Raw genomic sequence first — 9,253 nt, forward strand, 5'->3', positions numbered from 1 at the left:
AGTCCCTGCCCCTTCAAGACTCCCTGGGTCTGGGCTGAGCGGGGACACAGAAGCGGCTCCTCCAGGCTGCCTCTTTCAAGCCCCCCAAACTGGGAGCCCGGTTACCCGACGCACCTCACGTTCAGCACCACCCGCCCCCCAAAGCCGCCCGCGTCTGCGATCGTCCCCGCGTCACCCCGGGCTCCCCAGGGCCGGTCACTTTCGGGGGCTGCAGGGCTGCGCCCCTGTCCCCCGGGTCCGCAGACTTTGGCACGGGGTTCCCCCGACCCCGCAGCCCGCCCCCGCTCCAACCGGCGGCCGGCTGGACGCTCCCGACCCTCCGGGCCGCAGCCCCTCCGGCCCCCTTCCCGCCCGCTCCCCGGCGCCTCCGCAGCCCTGCCGCCCCCTCCCCGCCCGCGGCGCTCCTACCGTGAGAAGCGGGGCGCGCTGGGCCGGGCCGGGCCGGGCCGGGCCGGGCGCGCGGGGGCTCAGCTGGCGACGCGGCCCGGCTGCAGGAAATGCCAAAAGACTGATCCAACCGCGGGAGCGGAGGGAGGGAGCGCGGGGCGGAGGAGAGGAGGCAGGGCGGAGGGACGGAGGGCGCGGCGGCCGCAAAACCCGGGCGGGATCGCAGTGCGGAGCCGGCGCGCCTCGGACCCCCGCCCCTGCCGGGCTGCGCCCCGCTCACCCGTCCCGCTGCGGGGCTCCTCCCCTACCCCCAGCCCGCCCCGCGACGGGGGTGCGGACCCTCCTCCGGAAAAGGGGTGCTGGCGGTGACTGGGGTCAGCCTCCAGGGTGAGGGGTGTGGGAGGGCCCGTCGTGGTCACAGATGCTTGCAGGCCTCCAGCACCCCGCTCCCAGCCAGGGTGTGGGGAGACCCCTCTCTTTCTGAGCCCAAGACTCTTACCAATTCTCCCCCAGGTGGAAGCCACCAGAGCTTAAGAGGAAGCCCAGAACTCCGAGGCCATTGTCCCTGTCCCCCGTGTGTGGTTAGATGGACACTGCTTCACACTGGCGTTTCTAACAGCACCTCTTTCTCAGGATGTATATACATACACATACATATATATATTTATTTTCCTTTTTATTTTTTGCCAGGAGCCTGCCTTCCTGTGAATTTCCTCCTGTGTCCTCCTCACCCCTTCTGCCCTCAGAGACCGTTTTAGACCCTGAAACCTTCTTGTACACATAAGAGGCTCTAATTCTGCTAAACAACCCCAGGGGGAGTGGAGGAGGTCAGGGGTCTCCCCCAGCCCTTCCCGGGTGCCCCAGGACCTGCTGGGGTCTTCCTCTCACCCTGTCCCCCAGGGGCAGACCAGCTGGAGCCAGGCCCACCCACTTCCAGGCCTGGCAGACCAGATAGGGTTTCCAAAGTCTCAGTTGCTCCCTTCTAAGGGGCACGACTGACTTTCGGCTGAGCCCTGGCACCCCATGTTGCTGGAGCGTTTCCTGAGCCTGGTGGTCAGAAGGAAGCAGCTTGACCGCCAGGCGGAGCTGGGGGGCTGCCCAGAGAGGCCCCTTCCGGCCCCTTGAGTTGGAACAGGCTCGCAGGGGAGCGGCTGCAGGACTTCCTACCAGAGCTCTGCCCCAACCAGCCAGGTGGGTGGCCTCAGACCATGGCCATTTTCATGGCCACCCCGTTGGGCCAGGGGTGGTTCCCCCAGGGCATCAAAGCACGGTGGGTGAAGGGGTGCGGTGTGCGGGGTGGGTCTGGCCTCACCCCCGGGACTCGTCCCACCTCACCGTCACCTTGCGAGGCCTCTGGATGCAGAGCTGCTCAGACAAGATGCTCAGGGCCATGATGGGACCTCTCCGCTTCGTCGGGGTGGGATCTGCTCCGCACACACGGGCTGAGGAGACCAGCCTGGAGGCTCTTCACAGCTTCTGCCTGGGGCTGGGTGCGGCTGCCGGCAGCCTGGCCAATGGCTGGTTGTCAGGGCCAACCCACAGGGAATGGAGGAAGAAAACAAAGCCGCCGTCCCCTGGGGTGGAGGTCTCAGGGGCCTGAAGTAGGGAGAGTCTCCAGTCACTGTGATGCTGGCTGCTTGAAGCCAGCTCACGTTTATGAAACGACACCGCTGAGGTCAAAGGGGCACCTGGCCGAGTGTGGGGCAGAGAAGCCCGGGGGCTGGCCGCAGGGGCCGTGGGGCCGCACTGGGCGGGCTTCACGTCCAGGAGCTGCCGTGCAGCTCTGCGCCTCGGTCTCCTCACCTGTCTCAGGGGCCAGGACTCCGTGAGTCCCCGGGGAAGCAACAGACCCCTCAAGTGAACCCAGAGGAAGGGGCTGACAGGTCTCTGAAGAGCAGCCCTGGTTCTGAGTTTAGGACATCTCCCATGATCTGCCTGGGAGAGGTAAGATTTCTTTAAAGGCCCCCTGCAGGTACGGAGAAGGCAATGGCACCCCACTCCAGTACTCTTGCCTGGAAAATCCAGTCAACGGAGGAGCCTGGTAGGCTGCAGTCCATGGGTTCACTGACGGTCAGACACGACTGAGAGACTTCACTTTCACTTTTCACTTTCATGCATTGGAGAAGGAAATGGCAACCCACTCCAGTAATCTTGCCTGGAAAATCCCATGGACGGAGAAGCCTGGAAGGCTGCAGTCCATGGGTTCACTGACGGTCAGACACGACTGAGAGACTTCACTTTCACTTTTCACTTTTCACTTTCATGCATTGGAGAAGGAAATGGCAACCCACTCCAGTGTTCTTGCCTGGAGAATCCCAGGGATGGTGGTGCCTGGTAGGCTGCCGCCTATGGGGTCGCACAGAGTCGGACACAACTGAAGCGACTTAGCAGCAGCAGGTACGGAGGACTTAACTCTTTCTCAGGTGAACACAGTTTAAAGTTAAGACAGTTTCCACAGTTTCCACCAGTCTTCAGCTGGGCGCATTTTGCCTTCCTCCTCGAGGTGACCTCGGGTAGTGTCCGGAGACACCCTTGCTTGTCACAGCTGAGGGTGCTCCTGGACTCCAGTTGGGGGAGGCCAGAGTGGCCAGCAAACACCCATCACACCCAGGAGAGAGACCCACGGTGGGAACAGTCTGGCCCCAAATGTCAGCCGTTCCAAGGCCGAGACACCCTGCTCTCGAGGGGGTGTGCTTGTCACCCTTGGGGTCGCTTCTTAGTTCTGGGTGGTCCACCCATGGGGGTTGCAGGAGCCCCCACGGGTCTTGCAGGTAGACCGCCACCCTGTCCCCAGTGCCATGCCAAGGGGCTCTAAATGATGACTCCAATCCTCCCCCCAGTTCTAGAAGGCAGGTCCTAACAGGCTCCAGGTTACAGGCGGGGAGACAGAGGCACCGAGCCAGCAAAAGGTCTCCAGGCTCTTGCTCCCCCACAGCCTGGTCCAGAGCTGTCCCTGAGCCTCTGAGCTCTGCCCCTCCACCCTGCTGATGAAGAAGACCACAGGCTCAGAGGGAAACCCTTGGGGGCCCCTGTCCCCTCGCTGCATTGGCTGCCTCACCGGGCAGGGCAGAGCAGCCAGAACGCTTAGGAACAGGGGTGTCTGACAGGGTGCCTCCCAGGTGGGCTGCGGCGGGAGCTGGCTGGGCTGGCCCCCCGGAAGGGGCCTGAGCCAGGTGGGTGCTGGGTACTTTCATGCCTGCGGAGCGGCAGAGGCAGCAGTGACTATTTCCCCATTTCTCAGGTAAGGAAAATAAGGCCCAGGTATAAGGGGTGCAGCTGGGTCCCCGCCTCCTCACTGGGCCCAGGGCAGCAGCGGAGTGGCCCAGGGATCGGCCAGGACAGGCCAACCTGGGCCGGCTGTCTTCTGCTGGCTGCAGAGCAGATCCATCCCTAGCATGCGGCCTGTGGACTTTGCTGGACACTCAGGGGCAGCTCAGAGCCTCTTTGCTAGGAGACCCTCAGCTCCTGAGCCTTAGTTTCCTCGCTTGTGCAGCGGGGCTGAGGTGACGCCCCTGCGAGGGGTACATGAGGTCCCAGTGTGGTCTCCACAGCCCAGCAGTCCATCGTAAGAACACCTGCGGCATTGATCGCCAGCTTGCCAGGTGCCAGGCGCTGTGTCCTCACTTTCTGGGCATGCTAGGTTGCAACCTCTCCTCTGCCCGGAGACAAGGGTTACCATCCCCACCCTGTCGAGGTGAAGTGACCAGCTCCAGGCCAGGCAGCTTGGGAGTGGCCTGAAAGGGAAAGTCGCTCATGGACTGAAAGTTAGTTGCTCATGGACTGTAGCCCGCCAGGCTCCTCTGCCCATGGGATTCTCCAGACAAGAATACTGGGAGTGTGTAGCTGTTCCCTTCTCCAGGGGATCTTCCCAACCCAGGGATCAAACCTGGGTCTTCTGCATTGCAGGCAGAGTCTTTACCAGCTGAGCCACCAGGGAAGCCCGGGGAGAGGCTTAGGCAGGACTGAACGCCTGGAGATCTAGCTGAGGTGCGGGAGGCCAGCTGTCCGTGCCCCTCCTTGGGGCTGGGCGTGCCGAGAGGGGTCATCCTCCAGCCCCGTCCCTGCGGCCTCAGCTCCCGCAGGGAGGCACTGCACCCCTGTGCCTGTCCCTCCTGCTCCGTCCCAGGAGACACTGTCTTCCTGAGAGGGTGTCTTCATGGGCTGAGTCACTGAGCCAGGTGTAGGGGCTGGGAGGGGCTGCTCTCTGCTCTTTCTCAGGGAAACCTGTGAAATTCAGCTGGAGAAGCTCCCTTGGGCATTCTGAGTCATGTGGGCACCAGGCCCGGGCTTCCTGAGCCGTCCTGGCCTGGATGGCTCCCTCTCGGTCTCTCTGTTTCCCTCTCTGTGCCTCTGTCTCTCTCTCTCACATACGCACCCCTGTCCTTCAGGAGGACACATTCAAACCCCAGCACTTGTTCTACCTGGAGGGACAGGAAGGTGTTATTTACCAAGACACTCAGGGACCCCACAGGAACCACTGACGTGGGCTCCAGAGGCTGTGTGTGGGATGCGCGATGCTGGATGCTGCATGGACATGGCCATGTGCCCACGCTCAGACCTCCCTGTGGTCACAGGGGTGAAATCTGGGCCGGCAGACTCTGCCTCTGGCCCTCCTGTGTGGATGGAGGTGGGCACTGCTGTGAGGGGGGCGGGCACACGCCTGGGGAATGCCTGAGGTCCCCGAGCTGGACAGAGCCCACCGCATGCTTGCTGGTGTGGACAGAGAATGTCACCTGCCGTATCGGCAGACAAAGGATGTTGCAGCCACGAGGCCGCCCGCCACCGCAGCTGTCCTGACTGTCACCCCACGGGGACTCAGGATGGAGAAAAGCAGGATGCTGGCCCCAGACAGCCGAGGTTTAATCAAAGGAACGGCTCCAGTGAGCCCAGACTCTTGCACATTCCCACACACAGAAAACTGCTAAGTTCCTTAACTTGAGATGTCTAATTTTTTTTTAAATTAACAGCAATATTTTGATGTTCTGATTACCTGGTTTTTGTCACAAAACTCCTATATATCCTGGCTGCTCCCTTAACTCTTCGGAGCAGTTTCTCTGAGCAGTGTGAGAGGTTGTCCCCCAGGCTTAAGTCCTTAGCACGTCTGCATGTTCCAGTCTCCAATTCTCCTCTCCTTTATCCTATAAGCGTCCCTGGTCGCTCAGACGGTAAAGGATCCGCCTGCAGTGTGGGAGAGCCTGGTAAAGGATCCGCCTGCAATGTGGGAGAGCCAGGTTCAACCCCTGGGTCTGGTAGATCCCCTTGAGAAGGAAACGGCGACCCACTCCAGTATTCTTGCCTGAAGAATCCCATGAACAGAGGAACCTGGTGGATGACAGGCCGTGTGACACAAAGAGTCAGACAAGACTGAGCAACTAACACACCGCCTACTTTCGGGCTTCTCTGGTGACTCAGATGGTAAAGAATCTGCCTGCAATGCAGGAGACCTGGGTTCGATCCCTGGGTCTGGAAAACTCCCTTGGAGAAGGAAATGGCTACCCATTTCTCCAAGCATTTGTGCCTGGAGCATCCAAGGACAGAGGGGTCCATGGGGTTGCAGAGAGTAGGACATGACTGAGTGAGTAACGCTTTTACCTAAAAGGATACAGTCATTGGATTTAGGGCCTTCCAGGATAATCCAGGATTTCTTAGAGAAGTAACTTAATTACATCTGTCAAGGCCCAGTGCCAAATGAAACACAGTTCTTGGACCTCCCTGGTGCTCCAGTGGTTAAGCATCAGCTTGCCAGTACAGGCGACATGGGTTTGATCCCTGCTCCAGAAAGATTCCACGTGCCGCAGGACACCTAAGCCCGTGTGCCACAGCTACTGAGCCCACACCCTAGAGCCCACGCTCTGCAACGAGAGGCCACCGCAGTGAGAGGCCGGGGCCCCGTGACTAGAGAGTAGCCCCCCACTCACGGCAACGAGAGAGAACTCGCACACAGCAGGGAAGACCCAGCGCAGCCAAAAAATGTTTTTAACAAAACCCCAGTTCTCTGCTTTTACATCATGCTTTCTTTTTTTCAGTCTTCACTGGCTCCTTTCCATGCTCCTCTCACCCTCACATCCTTCCAGTCGCTGACACAGTCCTCTACTTCTGTGTGTCCCAGTCTCGAATTCTCCTCTCCTTTCTCCTGTAAGGATACAGTCATTGGATTTAGGGCCCTCCAGGATAATCCACGGAGAAGGCAATGGCACCCCACTCCAGTACTCTTGCCTGGAAAATCCCATGGACGGAGGAGCCTGATAGGCTGCAGTCCATGGGGTCGCTAAGAGTCAGACACGACTGAGCGACTTCACTTTCACTTTTCACTTTCGTGCATTGGAGAAGGAAATGGCAACTCACTCCAGTGTTCTTGCCTGGAGAATCCCAGGGACGGGGAAGCCTGGTGGGCTGCCATCTATGGGGTCGCACAGAGTCGGACACGAATGAAGCGACTTAGCAGCAGCAGCAGGATAATCTAGGATTTTGTACAAGTCCTCAATTTCACCTGCAAAGAACCTTTGTGCGGTAAGCTCACACTCACAGGCACGGGTTTGGATATGAGACCACACTGAGACGGCTGGCCAGACCCAGCCCCGCAAGTCTGCAGGGCATCCCTCCTGGGCAAGTTTCCACGTCTTGAAAGGTCAGCATGGCTGGCTCCACGCACAGCTTCCTGCGGGCAGATCTTTTGCTTCTGTGGCGCCAGGCAGCAGCCCCAAGCCCTCCTCCAGACATCAGAAGGGAGGACGTGCCGCAGTCCTTGCGGTCCTCCCAAAGTCGGGCTGAAGAAAGCCAGCCCTCAGCCCCAGTGTGGATTTGGGAGGAATATCTTTGGGGGACGTGACTCACCCCTTGCAGCAGGGACCCCGGGCGTCCTGTATCTGCTTTCGTGTTGAAGGCCTGCATTCTGCTTCACTGAGCCAGCCCCAAGTTTGCTGAACTTCTTTCCTGTTCTAAATACTTTTGTTCTGAGTCTTCATTTGAGGACACAGCATCAGGGTCCTGAAAGCCATAGACTAGAGCTGATCCGGGCTTTGCCCTTTCTGGTCTCAGTCCCAAGTGAGAAGTCTGTCTTTGTTCTCAGTTACAGAGGATGGGAGGGCAGCAAGGGCTTCCCCCCCACCCCCACCGACACAGAAGCCCTGAGTCCTGGTGGAGAGCTGCCTCTGGGGCTGGTGATCTCCAGCCAGCCTGGAGTGTTCCGAAGGAGACGCGGGGTTCTGGCAAGCACATGCTGGGGCTGAGGGCTGGCTTTCTCCAGCCCGACTTTGGGAGGACTGCAAGGACTGCGGCACATCCTCCCTTCTGATGTCTGGAGGAGGGCTTGGGGCTGCTGCCTGGCGCCACGGAAGCAAAAGATCTGCCCGCAGGAAGCTGTGCGTGGAGCCAGCCACGTTGACCTTTCATTTCAAGACGTGGAAACCTGCCCAGCAGGGATGCCCTGCAGATTTGCAGGGCTGGGTCTGGCCAGTGGTCTCAGGCCCTGCTTCCACTCACTGGCCACTGCCAACCAGTCCCTCTCCTATGGGCTGGGTTGGGTCAGCAGGCAGAATTTGGAGAAGACGAGCGATATTATGTACAGGGGGCCGAGGACTGGAGGTGGGAAGGCCGTCACCCAGGTCACATGTGAGTCCGCACTGAAGCGAGCTGGGGCGCCAGGCATTTCTGTCGCCCCTGCAGGAATGCGGGGGCAACAGGAGCTGAGAACGTTCCACTAGATTTGGAGGACCTAGAGCAGCACTTCTCATGGTGTGAACTTGGTACGCTGGTGGGTCCCCAGACTGTTCTAGGGTCCAAGACATGAAAACCACTGTTCCCAAAATACGAGGATGCTGTTTTCATTTTTCACTTTATTCTTTCACAATTTAACAGTGGAACTTTCTGGAGGCTACGTCGTGTGAGACTGCGATAGAAGGAACACAGAAGCAGGCGTGAGACTCCAACTGGCTTCCGTTAAGCCAGACGCTAAAAAGACTGTCAAAAAAAATGTCAAATAATACTGCTTTTCTCACTCACTATTTATATTTTGGAATATATAGCTGGTTTTCATACATAATGTGGTATTTGTGTTATCAACATAATGCGTCTTTCATTTTTCTTTTTAAAGGGATAAGTATGAATATTTTTTAAAACTCAGAGTAAATATTGATAGACTAACCTACAGAAACAAATCACTGTGGTCCCCAATAATTTCTTTTTTAATGAAAAGAATCCTGAGACTAAAAGCTTTGAAAACCACTGACACAGAGGATCACAGAAGCTGGAGTCAAGATTCCAGGAAGAGCCGGGGCTTTGGAGTCAGAACAGGGTATCAATCCAGGTTTTGCCATCCTCATTCATTCATCCACGACCATCTTCATTGTCATCACCATGGCCACCAACGCCAACATCATCACCGTCACCACCACCATCACCACCATCATCACCACCACCACCACCACCATCATCACCACCATCATCACCACCATCACCACCATCATCACCACCACCATCATCACCATCATCACCACCATCACCACCATCATCACCACCATCACCACCATCATCACCATCATCACCACCACCACCACCATCACCACCATCACCACCGCCATCATCACCACCATCACCACCACGACCACCATCACCACCAACACCACCACCACCACCATCACCACCATCACCACCACCATCATCACCACGACCACCATCACCACCAACACCACCATGACCACCACCATCATCACCACCATCACCACCATCATCACCACCATCACCACCATCATCACCATCATCACTGCCACCATCAACACCACCACCACAACCACCACCATCACCACCATCATCACCACCATCACCACCATCACCACCACCACCATCACCACTATCATCACCATCACCA

At 58.2% G+C, this 9,253-nt stretch overlaps 1 protein-coding gene across 2 annotated transcripts in view; it reads right to left on the minus strand.

The window, feature by feature from the left end:
- OSBPL5 (oxysterol binding protein like 5) overlaps nt 1–565 on the minus strand; it is a 66,291-nt gene extending 65,726 nt beyond the window's left edge. For both annotated transcript variants that reach the window (XM_070358881.1, XM_070358880.1), the window contains exon 1: nt 409–565. The gene's annotated coding sequence lies outside the window, so the exon portion shown is untranslated. The remainder of the gene's footprint in view (nt 1–408) is intronic.
- Between the last annotated feature and the right edge of the window lie 8,688 nt (nt 566–9,253).

Source organism: Bos mutus, chromosome 22 (genome assembly GCF_027580195.1).
Source record: "Bos mutus isolate GX-2022 chromosome 22, NWIPB_WYAK_1.1, whole genome shotgun sequence".
NCBI lineage: Eukaryota > Metazoa > Chordata > Mammalia > Artiodactyla > Bovidae > Bos > Bos mutus.